General features: G+C 36.8%; 1 pseudogene; it reads left to right on the top strand.

The window, feature by feature from the left end:
• The first annotated feature begins 282 nt into the window (after positions 1–282).
• On the top strand, positions 283–1,219 carry LOC123946057 (annotated as a pseudogene).
• The last annotated feature ends 10,805 nt before the right edge of the window (positions 1,220–12,024 follow it).

Genomic DNA, 12,024 nt, shown 5'->3' on the forward strand with positions numbered 1-12,024 from the left:
TTATCATCGTTATCATCGTTATCATCGTTATATCATCGATAACGATGTTATTGCTCTTATTCCTGATAAATCTTTTATTTTCTTTTTTCCAGCTCAGTCCCACAACAGTTTTATCAATTGTTATTTATCCCTTCTAAGAATCAGCTCTTGATTCCTTTCAACTCCTCTCTTGCTTTATTGTTTTCTGTTTCTTCACATTTCCCTTATTGTTTCCTTTCTTCTGCTTAGATAATTTCTCTTTGACTTTTTACATGTAGATTGCCTAAAACATCAAAAGTAGCAATGAGAAATCACACAGCAATAAAAACATTCATCTTGTTGGGACTTACAGAGGACCCCCAGCTGCAAGTTTTCCTTTTTATCATCCTATTTCTCACCTATGTGCTGAGTATTACTGGAAATCTGACCATTATTATTCTGACATTCATGGACTCTCATCTTAAAACACCTATGTATTTTTTTCTTCGAAACTTCTCCGCCTTAGAAATATCATTCACCACAGTATGTATTCCCAGATTCCTGTACAGTATATTAACAGGAGACAAAACCATTACTTATAATGCTTGTGCTGGTCAAATATTTTTTACTGGGCTTTTGGGGCCACAGAATTTTTTCTCCTGGCAGCCATGTCCTATGACCGCTATGTGGCCAACTGCAAACCCCTTCTTTACGTGACCATCATGAACAACAAAGTCTGTACCATCCTCATCCTCTGCTGCTGGATCTCTGGACTCATGATCATCATCACACCTCTCGGTATGGGCCTCCAGCTGGAATTCTGTGACTCCAACGCTATTGACCATTTTGGCTGTGATGCATCTCCTCTTTTTAAGATTTCATGCTCAGATACTTGGTTTATAGAGCAGATGGTTATAATCTGTGCAGTGTTGACATTCATTATTACTCTGATAGGTGTCATTCTTTCCTACACATTTATCATCAGGACAATTCTAAGATTCCCTTCTGCTTCTCAAAGGAAAAAACTTTCTCTACCTGTTCTTCTCACATGATTGTTGTTACCATCACATATGGCAGCTGTATTTTCATCTACGTCAAGCCTTCCACCAAAGAAGAAGTGGACATCAATAAAGGAGTATCAGTGCTCACCACATCTGTTGCCCCTTTGCTGAACCCTTTCATTTATACTTTGAGGAACAAGCAAGTGAAACAAGCTTTCAGTGACACAATAAAAAAAATTTCTCTTCTTTTACACAAGTAAGAACACATGGAATTTGAAAACTCAATGAGAGCAATGACTTGTTCCATAACATTTTTTTCCTGGAAGTCTTAACTAGTTCACTATGATTTGTGAATCTACTTGAAACAAATAATTTCTTTCTCTCTTTAATCTCAATTAAAACTTTTTCCTCCATTGAAGGAACATGAGAATTTCTTTCCAAAAAATAAAATCCTCTCTCACCTCTCACTAAGCTTTTCTTTATTATTCAAAAAGAAATTATATAACATATTAAATATAGTGTCTGTGGGTACATGAAATTTTTAGATCAATACTTTTGCTAAACTCTTTTAATTTGCACATATAAATGTGCCAAAAGAAACACGTGAAATATAGGAAATATATATATCTTTGTTTTAAGATATTAAAAAGATGAGCTTTAAAATAAACTCAAAATGGGCATATTAAGTAAAATTGAAATATAATCAAAGTAAGAATGTAAATACCAGGAATGTGGAAACAAATATGATACATGAAAGATATAAGGAAACCAGAATATTTAGATTTTCTTAAAGAAACAGAAAAATTTAGACCACAACTGCTTGACAATAACATGCAAACATTCATACATGCATACACAAGCACAAAGAATGAAACAGGATAAAAAATAAGAGGACTTTTGCTTCCAGCTGTGTCAGCATAATTACTTTGAGCCCATGTTTTCTGCTTTAAATCATCATAAAACTGAATCAATTTTAAGAAGAAATTTGAAAACAAGCAGCTCAAAACCAGGTCTTTCTATAAAAGGAAAAGTCCAAAAAATATGTCCACAATTAACACTCGCTCAGTCCACAGTATGAGATAGAGACTAAGCTCAAAATGATTGTCTCTCGAACTTGAGTTGGCAAAGATCAAGTCAGCTGCACTGGTCAGTAAGCTCAGGTCAGTACTGTATTGACCTGAGATCTGGGCAGACGTTATTCACTTATGCCTTGGCTGAGGAATTGACTGAACACTTGCAGGTTTACCAGTGATAAAGCTGAGAGTTCAGCAGAGATAGTAGAGGCCAACCAGTCTGCAGCCTTGCAGTTTGGGCCCAGAGAAAGAGAAGAGACCTTGTTAACATCTCTCGAAACCATAACCTTCTAGCTAGACAGCAGGAAAGCCCTTAGGAGTACCTTAGGAGTAAGGACTGCATTATAGAACAAGAGTCAGAAAATTAAGGTCTGAGGGTAAAATCTATCTACCATTGGTTCAAGTAAATAAAGTTTTATTGAAACATGCCCATTCCCACTCATCTCCATATTGTCTATGGCTGCTTTTAATATCAGAGTTGAGTAGCTTAACAGAGACTTCATGGCCCAAAAAGCCAAAAACATTTACTATATAGTCTTTTACAGAAAAAGTTTGCTCATCTCTGGTGTAGAATCTACTTTTCCATTTTTACAGTTTTGTATCATTTGGGAAGAAATAATGAGAAGCAAGTTGCTAAACAGATACATTGTCTTCATCTACCAAGATGTCTCCAGAAAGTAATTTCTAATCTTGGTCAGCCTGAAGAATTGAATTAGTCCATCCCTCTACAATCTTCCCTTTTGTCCATGACTATACTTCAAAACAGATTTTGAAAGAATGAAAATTTGGGGAAGCCTGTCTAGATCTCACACTAACTCAAGTTAAAACCACATCAATGTTTTATAACAAATCGGGAATCCACTTGTTTGTCATTTAATAGAAAATGTTGTTCGCCCCACCAATTCCTATAAATCTCAAATCTCACCTCAACTGTTGGAAAAATACTTTACTCCTGAATGTGCAATTCAAAATCAAGCCACAGTAGTATGTTTCCTAGGGCTACTGATTTTGAAGTAAGGCCATCCATGTGATTTGTACATCCTTTGGCTTAACTATGTGCCTTAAGTGTAAGGCACCCTCCCTAAATTTGGATAGACTTTCAAGTGCTGTTTGGCTGAGTCAGTCCAACTACAGCTTACCCAGCAACCATATAAAAGTAGCCTATCATTTCTTGCCCAGAGCCACATTAATTGAAGAGACCATCCAAGATGAAAATTATTGAGACTAGTTCTTCTTAAATACTACTGGAAATTTTAACTGTTTTTTAAATCGAGTACATTTACTAATCCTAAAGTTGTATCTTGTCTCATGTATATAAAAAAAAATCTGTTTTATCCTAGGAATTTAGATATTGGAACTGTTTCAAAATTAAAATAAAATTCAATGTTATAGTCTGAAAATTAAGATTATTGAAAGCTGACATTTGATTGTCCCTCTTTAACAAAATATTAACATTTCTAATTTTATACTTTATAAACCAAAATAGATAAATAGCACATATTTGTTATATACATTGACCTTCTATTTACTGGTTTAAAGTAGCCAGTTTATGGTATGAACACTTAAAAAAGAGGGGAATAATCAACTAATCTGTTCATAAAGACTACTTGGAAACTTTGCTAATCAAAAAGGTTCAGATTGGAAGATATGAATTGACTGGTTATATTTATTACACATAGTTTATTTTTGCCTATTTTAAACAGGTAGGTGTTCTAGAATGTTTGATTGCTAATGAGTGAGGAACTGGTTACAGATAAATTCCTGTTCTCTGGTTTGTCAGTTAATGTGATATTCTTTTTTAATATAAAGGAAAACACCCATTGTGCTATGCAAATTAAAGTAGAATTTAATACAAGACCATACTGGCAGTATTAAGAACATAAAATGTTAAATCACTAAATTGTACACCTGAAACTAATATTACACTGTTTGTTAACTAATTGGAATTTAAATAAAAACGAAAAAGAAAGAAAGGAAGAAAGAGTATAACGTAAAGATTTTTTCAAAGAGTAAAATTCTTAGCTTTATCTGGTACCCTAAGATTCACCAAACCCATTGAAATCCATCAGGATTTCATAAAAAGAACTGACAATTTAGGTACATAAAAAAGTCATAAGATCATACCAAAAAAAAAAGAGAGAGAAATACAATTATTTTTATGGAATCAACTCATTATTATAAACAGTACAGGATTGCTGATTAATAGCTAGAGAAAATGATGCTATACATCTAAAGCAGAAGTGCAATAAGATTTAAACACTGGAACAGAGATATAGTGGCAAATTATATAATTGGGGATAAATGTATTTCAAATTATTACCTCAAAATAAAAGAAATCCTCTTCATGTGAAAATATATTTCCCACTTCTAGGATTTATGTGTCTAATTCATTTGAAAACTAGAACTAGCAAGGGGAGGGAGTCAAGATGGTGGGGAAGTAGGAGGAGGCGCCATTTCAACCTGTACCCTAAAGTGAGCTGATTACCTACCAAAGAACTCCAACCACCTATGAAATCAGCCTGAGATCAGAATTATACATGTCTGGATCTCTGCAGGAGCAGAAGATGCCAGTGGCAGGTAAAGCAGAGTGGGAACATCAGACTGATATCAGAAGATAAACAAAAGGGGGAGGGAGCCACCAGCGGTGACTGACTGGAAAGTAATATACCAATACGAGAGTGCCCTGCGTCTGGGGACCAGCATTAACTTGGAGTCTGGTTGAAAGCACTCAAAAAACAAAAAGAGCAAAGGATAGTGGGGGGAAATAGTGGGAATCGGGGTGGTTAGGGACAGGGACCTAAGTCCCCAGACCCAGGACATCCTCCCCTGGCGCTGAGCCAGAGAGAGTGCTGCGGAGAAATCAGGTCTCGGTCCCTGAGCCGCCAGCGCACCCGAGCCGCCAGCCCTCCCAAGAAACAGTGGGGTCCAGCTCCCTTGAGGGGCTGGGAGCCTGGCCAGACGGCAATCCTGAAAGGCACGCCTCCCAAACCCTCCCCTGGGAGAGGTGCTCATAGGTGCTAGCCTGGAGCTCTGGCATCCAGAAAAACCAGACATTCCCAGCCCAGGACAGCGGGAAAATCTCAGTGTGCAATCTCTGCTTGGAACCTCTCTGGTGGTCTGGAGCTGCCTAGACAGCCACTGCTGCCCTGGTATTGGGTACAACGAGGAGCTCCTGCATCCCTAGGGGCATGACTCAGAACCACCTCTGCCAGCAGCTCTACAGAGCATTTTTTTTTTTAAATATTTTATTTATTTGACAGAGAGAAATCACAAGTAGGCAGAGAGGCAGGCAGGGAGAGAGGAGGAAGCAGGCTCCCTGCGGAGCAGAGAGCCCGACGCGGGGCTCGATCCCAGGACCCTGGGATCATGACCTGAGCCGAAGGCAGCGGCTTAATCCACTGAGCCACCCAGGCGCCCCTCTACAGAGCATTCTGAGGCTTCTCTCTGAAAGGGAGGTCGGAGTGCAGTTTGCTCTCCTCTAAACCTCCAAAAACCATCAAAAGCTGTCAAGGCAAGAGAAAACAGATGAAAGAACATAAAACCCCATTTTGTTGAAGGTGGAGATGCTGGCAACAGGGAAGACCAGATCAATAGGCTTATTCAAAGAATGAACTAAGGTATCTACCATGATTATTTTTGTAATCGGGCCAGTTAATAAAGGACTACTCGCGAATGGAAAAAAAAATTCCCCCCAAAGTTTAAAGTTATTTTAAAATTTTCTTTCTCCTTTAAAAAAATTATAATTATTAAAAAAATTATAATTATTTTTTATTTTTTAAAAAGATTTTATTTATCTATTTGAGAGAGAGAGAAAGAGCAGGGAGCCTGACTTGGAGATCCAACCGACGACCCCCGCCCAAGAGCATGACCGGAGCCTCTCAGAACACTGAGAGCATGACTTGAGCCAAAGGCAGATAAACAGACTGAACCACCCCGGTACTCTTCTAGTTTCCGCTTTAAATATATCTCCCCCATCTCTCCTGCCCCATGAAATCATTCATCTGAGCAGATTGAGAGTTTTGAAATGAGACGGGGTGCTTGGATGATACAGTGGGTTAAGTCTTAGACTCTTGGTTTTGTCTCAGTTCATGATCTCAGAGTCCTGGGATCCAGCCCCTTGTGGGGCTCTGCACTCAGCACAGTCACCTTAGGATTTTTCCTCTCCCTTTGCCTCTGCCCCTCCCAGTCATGCTCTCTCTCTCTCTCTCAAATAAGTAAATAAGTCTTTTTGTTTTTAAATAGAGTGTTCCAGAATCTTTGTGAGAGAGCTGTTACTGGAGACTACATTATAATTATAGGTCCCTCATTTACTCTCTTTACTTTCCATTTCAAAAACAGTATCTTCAATACTATATATTTTTAAGATCTTATTTATTTGACACAGAGAAAGAGAGAGAGAGCACAAGCATTGGGAGCAGGCAGAAAGAGAGGGAGAAGCAGACTCCCTGCTGAGCAAGGAGGCTGATGCTGGGCTTGATCCCAGGACACTGAGATCATGACCTGAGCCAAAGGCAGATGCTTAACCTACTAAGCCCGCCAGGTGCTCTCTTCAAGAATATTCTTGATCACAATTACCACATGCTGCCTTTTCTCCTGCCTTAAATCATTCCTATTATTTATTCTTTTTTTTTTAGATTTTATTTATTTGACAGACAAAGATCACAAGTAGGCAGAGAGGCAGGCAGAGAGAGAGGAGGAAGCAGGCTCCCTGCTGAGCAAAGAGCCTGATGCGGGGCTCAATCCCAGGACCCTGGGATCCTGACCTGAGCCGAAGGCAGAGGCTTTAACCCACTGATCCACCCAGGCGCCCCCCTATTATTTATTCTTTAAGTCTTTTTTCATGTTGTTCCACTAATTCATTCACCTTGTATTTATATCATTCCTTTACTGAACTTAGTAAGGGTCATGATGTGAATTTTTAAGAAAAACTTGATTTTCAACATCTATTTTGCTTTTGAAAACTGCAGTGCTTTTGATAAACCATATGGATTTTTGGTATTCTGGTGCAATTTGTTATTCTTTTATATGTTTTTTTGAGAAGAAACTGTCTCTTTTATGTTACAGTGAAGCCAAATCAATCTTGTCAATATCTAGTAATTTTTTCATGTTTCTACAGTGTGAAATTTTCAGCTTTCTGATCCTTTGTTTTGAAGCTGGAATTGATTTTATTCATTTTAAAATTCATCTTTGTATTTTGTTGGTGATGATGAAGTATTCTTTTGGTTTTCATTTTTTCTGGTTTTTTTTCCTTCAGTGTTTTATCCTTTTGATACCATTATTAGTTAACAAATTAAATGATCATATTTATCCATCACTTACCCAGAAGTCCCTATTTAAATCTTTAATCATGCAAAATAGTTCTGTATTTGGCTATATTATGAAAAGGTTAGGAAAGTGTTAAATTTAGGCATGGTTGTCCTTGAAAAAAATTCTGTTACTTTAAGGAGGAAAGGCACCTGTTTATTATTTTTCACTCAGTAAAAGGGAAAGTAATGGTATGAGGGTAGGTTTTGTGATGAACATTAAAATTTTTTGAAAGAAGCCCACGTTGGCAAATTCCAGATGCAGTATAATTGACTAGACTAGTCAGGGGAAAATATTATTCCTGAGTGTCTTCATTCTTTTACTTTGATAGAAATTTCATTCTTTTGATTGAATCCTCAAAAGCTTACTTCACTTGCTTGTTTCTCAGGATATAAATAAAAGGATTAACACAGGGGTCATAGAATTAATGAGTACTGATACTCCTCTATTAATGGCCACTTGATCCTTTGCTGAAAACTTGATACAGATGAAGATGCAACTGCTATTGTGATAGAGATTACAATTATGTAGGAGGAGCAGGTGGAAAAGGCTTTCTTCCCCCTCTGTTGAGCAGAAGGAAATCTTAAGTCTTGATGATGTAAATACAAAGTTAACATCACAAGAATGAGAGTAATGATTAATGCTAGTGAAGCACAGGTAATGATTGTTTCCTTTATGAACCATGTATCTTAACATGAAGTTTTCAGGAGAGGAGATCCATCACAGCCAAAATGATCAATCACAGCGGATTCACAAAATTCTACCTGAAAGCTCACACAAAGTGGAGCAAATGTGATTAGTAAATAAGTCAGGCAGCAGCCGAGGACAAGGATAATACAGACCCATTCATTCATCATGGTCACAAAATGCAGGGGTTTGCATAGAGTCCCAAAGTGATCATGTGACATGGCAATCAAGAGACAGAAATGTGTCACTCCAAAACGTATGACAAAAAATATCTGAGTAGCACAACCACTGTAAGTAATAGTATTATCTGTTATCACCAGTTGATATGCTATAAAGGAATCTGGGAACACAAATGCTTTTGAGTGAGACTTCTAAGAACAAGAAATTTCTGAGAAAAAAAAATACATAGGAATTTTAAAGTAAGAATCAATAAATGAAAGCATGATGATAGTCCAGTTTCCTGTTATACTCAACATGTGGGTGATAAGTAGAAAATGAAAAGAACTTTCATTGTGGATTATTGGTCAATCCCAAAGGATGAATTGGTTACAGCATACTGTATGGTTTCTCATTGCTAACTTCTGACTTGTCTCTGATCGGCAAGGACAATTTGAGAAATTGAATCTTGATAAGAGGGGTCTCTCAATATCACATGACAATGAGCAATAGGTGAAGCATAAAGGAAAGCAAGATCATATATGATTTTTTTTTTTTACTTAATCACCTACACAGTCAGTATAATTTTGGTCCCTCTTTGCTTCTATTACTAGGAGAGATTTGACTAATAACCCTTGTTATTGAATTGCATATTTAGCACAGCATTCTTCCCCACTTCTTCATTTTGGTTTTTCTTTCTAGGAAGAGTTAGTTCAATTAAATGAATACTCTAAAGCAACTTTTTTCTTTTTCTTCAACTTCCATTATTTTACTTGATCTTAGGAGATGTGATTGACTAACCTGAGGGGTATACTTGGGCTGAAAACAGAAAAATATTTCTGGCTTAGGTCCCCACTTTTATCCAATGGAATGAGTATCCTTCAGTACTCTTCTTAATTTCTCCATGACAGTTTTCATACTTGGAGACACTTGCCCTAACACAGTGTGATCTTTATAGTTCTGCGAATACTGTTAGAATTTATTTATTTATTTGTATTCTTTTTTTAAAAGTTTTTTGTTTAAGTTTCAGTTAGTTAACATACAGTGTAGTATTAGTTTTGAGTGTACAATTTAATGATTCAGCACTTACATGTAATACCCAGTGTTCCTCACAACAAGCATTCTCCTTAATCCCCATCACCTATTTAACCCAAACTCCACCCTCCTCCATTCTATTAGAATTTAAACTTGACAGCAAATATAAGTGTCATTCTTCAATCCCCAACCTTTTTTTTTACATTTGAAATGCAAATACTGAGATAGTAGTGATGTTCTCATTATTTACATCATCAATTTATCTAGAATTTTCCTTCTCTAACCATTATTAGACTTGAAGACATTTTTGTATTTTTCTATTTACTTGTTTAAAGGGCTACAACAGAAATCCTTTAAGTGAAAATTCATTCCTTGGCTTTGGGTCCTTTCTCTTGGATCCTGAAACTTCTTTACAAGTATTGGTCTTCACAACATAGCATAGGAATCTTTGCACATTTGATTATTTTGATCCTCATCCAGGAAGAAGTGTTGGATACAGGCTATCATCACAGAAATTACATGCTTTTAGATAGTTTGTCTCAAGTTGGAATTTTCTGTGATTCTGGTTTTAGTGTCACTGAGGCAAAAGTCAAGTTGACTATCCCAGGCACATTATTATTGCGTTACTTGTTTTTAATTTTAAAGATTTTATTTATTTATTTCACAGAGATCACAAGTAGGCAGAGAGGCAGGCAGAGAGAGAGGAAAGGAAGCAGGCTCCCTGCTGAGCAGAAAGCCTGATGCAGGGCCAGATCCCAGGACCCTGGGATCCTGACCTGAGCCAAAGGCAGAGGCTTTAACGAACCACGCACACACCCCTGCATTTTTTTTTAATTCTATCCAGCTTACCCTGACAGTCTCCACTCAACCATGCCAGTATCTCAACCTCTCATTCACTGCTTGGTTAATAACAATAAGGTTCATTGTAATAGCCAGTGATTTATGACTACATTTTCTCTTTTTCATGTGTGTATTTTGGTTATCTAAATTTTAAGCATCTCTAAGATTACTAATTTAGTTGCCCTATTTTCCTTTTCTCATATAGGTAAAGTGGAATTCTAAGAAAATATATTTATAACACAAAGAAGATTAATCATAAAGATGAACATAATTAATCACAGTGCATGATAAAAATGCCATCATGTTTCCAATAATCACTTTTCTATTTCCTGATTATTCCATTTTCCTATCCTCCTTCTCCATCCATACTATCTATAGCATCTGTTTTCTACACCATTTTACCCATGCTCTTAAAAATATAGCCATATTTTATATCTATTACATTTAAGAAATTTAATAAGATCCAATGCAGGAAGGTAATAGTATTATTAATTACATGCTGTTGTTAAAAAATGAGTGGAATGATAATTGTGAATGTCCCAAAGACAGACTTCGCTTTTTAAATAATTTGACTTGTGGGTCAATTGTCTTTAGCTCTTCTGCTGTCTAGTGTGGTTATCTACCAAAATCTGTATCCATCCATCTTTTATTTTTTTTTCCTGTTCTGAGTGAGAAACACTGTTGCTTCATCTTTCATGAATACTCAACAAATCCCTTTACTAATCCTTCTTATTCTGCATTGTTTTCTGGTAAAATCTTGTCTCAAAGGCAGTAAGGATTAGTTTGACCGGTGAGATAATTTAAGTCTAACACAATTTTGAATTAGACTGAATTTGCCCCTTGTATTTTAAGTCATTCCCTTTCTGTAATATTTTTCCACTCGGCTTGTTTGGCCCGAGACAGGGAACTTCACTGGGCATCACGCTGTTTAATCTTCCTTTATATTTGCTTGTATGGGCCTCATTTTGTCATATGAACCCACATGAAGAATAAAAGTAACAAGCTTACTGAAGTTTATGTCCTGCTTTATTTTTGCTAATGGCCATCTTTGACTGCTTAGTGTTTTATTAGAGGAGGAAGGACGCCAGATGTCAGGGATTCTGCCATTCACGAGTAGGTTAGTGTTTGGTACATAGCTTTTCCTCAGCTCTTACTAACTCATTTATGTTAGAAGCTACTCAGATGTTTCCACTCTTTGATCAGTGATGCTAGGGCTGTAGATTTTCCTTTCTGAAGACAGTAACTCATTATAGCCCTAGGATTTATAAGCATGATCAAAAAGGGGGTTTTGGACTTGATTTAAGGATAAGACTGCACGTCAGTATAATTATACCCTCAAATTTATTGCTGAGACCCTCAAAGAATGATCAAAAGGCCAATTTCTGTTGTAGAATAGCATTGTCTCTCCATTCCATTCATCATCTCTTTGGCAATCTCCTGACTCTCCTCAAAATCCAAGGACTCACAGTGATTAGTGGGAGGAAATAGAGGAAAATCTGACCCTCAAAGTTTTACTGTCTGATGAATGATTTGCTGTGTGTAATTCCAATCTTTCATTTTCTTTTGGTAAAAGTTCAGATACTTGACCTCTTATTGCTATCGGCTATATATCTACTGAAGGACTGAAGAATTTCCACTCACCCTTGCAAGATTTTATTCCCAAGTGTTCCTCCCCATTTCTTTGCTCAGTCCAAATTGTCTGACCAATAGCTGCTAACCCATAGCTTCAGGCTTACAGTCCCTACATTCCATTCCATGATTAACACTACCCCAGTTTACCCATACTTACTGAGAATTTGAGTGACAAACACTTATCAGTGAAATATTGACCTTCGTTAAGCCTTTTCAAAAATCTTCCCTGGAAATTTTCAACCTTCTTATTAAGTTAATAATGGTGATCTTGAGTTGTCCTTATGTTGAAACCTTTAAATAAAAACTTGAGCTAATGGATTTGATATTTTTTCTTCTTT

The sequence above is a fragment of the Meles meles genome, chromosome 7 (assembly GCF_922984935.1).
Source record: "Meles meles chromosome 7, mMelMel3.1 paternal haplotype, whole genome shotgun sequence".
In the NCBI taxonomy this organism is placed as follows: domain Eukaryota; kingdom Metazoa; phylum Chordata; class Mammalia; order Carnivora; family Mustelidae; genus Meles; species Meles meles.